Source organism: Panicum virgatum, chromosome 1K (assembly GCF_016808335.1).
Source record: "Panicum virgatum strain AP13 chromosome 1K, P.virgatum_v5, whole genome shotgun sequence".
NCBI lineage: Eukaryota > Viridiplantae > Streptophyta > Magnoliopsida > Poales > Poaceae > Panicum > Panicum virgatum.
Window position 1 is genome coordinate 6,205,874 of NC_053136.1, and position 2,571 is coordinate 6,208,444.

A 2,571-nucleotide genomic window follows, 5' to 3' on the forward strand; every position below is an offset into this window, starting at 1 on the left:
CCCCATGGCCTTCGTCGAGCAGGCCGAAGAGGACCGTCTGGAGATGCAGGCCCGTCTAAGCTGTAGTGCACTCATGTTGCACTAAAAAAATTACATGTACATCAAGGAATATTCTGGAAATATAACCGTTTTAAGGGTGCAAAAGTGTAACTGTACTTAGGAGGCGCAACGCCACCTATAAATACCCCCTGTAATGTTCATTGATGGGACACATTGAATAGGGAGAGAGAATATTCACTACTTGATTCGTGTGCCTTTGCTGTTACTATTGTTGTGTTCGTCCGTCCCGGAGACACTCTCCACCAACACCATATTTGAACGAAAGGTAGCACATGATTAGCATTGGAATCAAAACAGAATCTGTGTCAGTCATGGAGGCATGGCAATCCAAATTAACTGTTTGAGTGGTGGACCTCTGACTTCTTCCTTTGTAGGGAATATGAATCAGTGGCCTGCCCTATTGGGTATGGCTGATAGAATTGATACTTTACTGAAGTGCGGTCATGATTTTTAAATGACCTGATTTTTTTAAGTCGCAGCTAACATAGTTTATTGTTATTTTTACATGTTTGCTAAACCTTGGAAATATAAGTTATTGCTCATCCATGCATATGTATTTAATCTATATAGTGGCACATGGTATGTATATTTACTCAGAGATAATTTTACATATATTTATAGTGGTGGAGTAGTGTAATTTAGGACGTTTTGGGAGGGCTCCGGCTCCCGCTCCAGCTCCATACGCCGCTCCGGCACCAGAGAAGTCACACTGAAGGAACAGCTTCCGAGCATCTGCAGGTGGAGCCGGAACCGTTTTGCTGATGCTACATTCATCATGAAAACTATTTTAATTAGTAACATACTCACCAAATTTAGGTCCAAAATCGCTTCAAAATCTTGCTGAGTATCTCTCATTTATCATGCATATTGTTCCTGACCATGCATGAAATTGATTGACATCATATAAAAATAATTTCAAACATGAATCATGTTCAAATTCTTTGCCTAATTTTGGTCAAATAATAAAAGATTTGGATACTCGATCGGTTGCGTACGCGCCTTCCAAAAAGAGGAGGGACTGGTAGAATAAATAAAATATCAAACGTTTGGCCAACATAAATTTCAGCACATTCGGACATTCCGTGTTGCACTCCTGTTACCCTGTCCCCTTCATATTGAGCCGTTCATATTCGGAAGTACACTTGAATCCCCAGTTCCCTGCAGCGAGAGCTGCAAGAACAGCGTCGCCGCCGTCGCGTAGCGCATGCATGCAATGCAATGCCATGGCTGGGACACGTCACCAATCACGCAGAGAAAAGGCACGTGCCAATTGACCGGCACTAGCGCTGCCGCTGCAAGCCAACCGTGCCATAGGAGCGGCGCCGGCGACTACGGCGTGGCTGCTCGTCACCTCCGGCGCGGGCTCCCGCACCGGCGTGGGGAGGCCGCAGCTCCGCCGCCATCCTCCTTCATTTAGGAAACCCTTGCAGAGCGCAGTCCTTGCAGGAGGCCGCAGCTCCGCCGCCATCCTCCTTCGTTTAGGAAACCCTTGCAGAGCGCAGTCCAGAATGCGCGGTCCGGCCCGCCGGTCTCCGCCACCATCCGCCGCGCGTCCTCGCCGACGCTCGCCGGGATTTCACTCTGGCCGGTGAGACGGTCGATGAGGTTGTGGAGGATGTCGGCGGTGTACTCCGGATGGCCCTGGAAGCCCAATGCGTGCTCCCCAACCGCGAACGCCTCCACGCGTGTCTTCTCCGAGTAGGCCAGCACCGTCGCCGCCGGCGGGAGCTCGCACACCTCGTCCTGGTGGACCTAGATGAGGGAGGCGCTCGAGGGCAGCTCGTCGAGACCTCCAAGGAACTCGAAGCTGCCGAGCAGGTCTCGCACGAAGGTCACCTTCTTCACGCCGACGTCCTATCCATTCCGCGCCTTGCCGATCTTGCCCCCTAACGCCCGGCACAAGACCTAATAATTGTTAGATTTATGGGCTTGGCACATATAAATAATCCTAATAAATCTCAAAGGTCCATTAGCGCTAAGAGGAGGTACACCATCTATTAGTCCCGTATTGCTAATGGACGAGGGTGTAGGGGGTTTTTCTCCCTTTAAATACGGACCACCTCCCTCATGGAAAAAGTGCACCATAGATCGTTATACGTGGAGTCCCCGAGGTTTGAGAATTCATAAGAAGATCTAATCTGAGTTAGGGTTTTGCCTCCTCTCGTTGCACCGGCGAACGGGAGAGCAGGTCTCCGGAACCGCTCGCTCTTGTGATCCTGCACCGGGAGAGGGCGAATAAGGTTTTTGGGAAGCGCTAAGCGCGACTGCTCATCTTCTTCGCCACGACTCGTCCTCTGTCAAAGTCAGGAGCTGCGGCGTACCATCGTCTACAACGCCGATTGCTGCGCTCCGTTCGAAGGACCGTCTTCGTCTCGTGTGCACCTTTCGTCTTCACGGCGGCTCTCGCACAGTACGTATTTTGTGATCAGATCTGTTTCATAATCATGTTTTCTGAGATCATGTTTATGATATATGTACTGTCTAGTATGTTAGAGTCATGCATGCTAGGTT

The 2,571-nt window shown here is 49.8% G+C and overlaps 1 pseudogene; it reads right to left on the reverse strand.

The window, feature by feature from the left end:
• Positions 1 to 1,473: 1,473 nt before the first annotated feature.
• LOC120651995 lies at positions 1,474 to 2,129 on the reverse strand (annotated as a pseudogene).
• Positions 2,130 to 2,571: the final 442 nt, after the last annotated feature.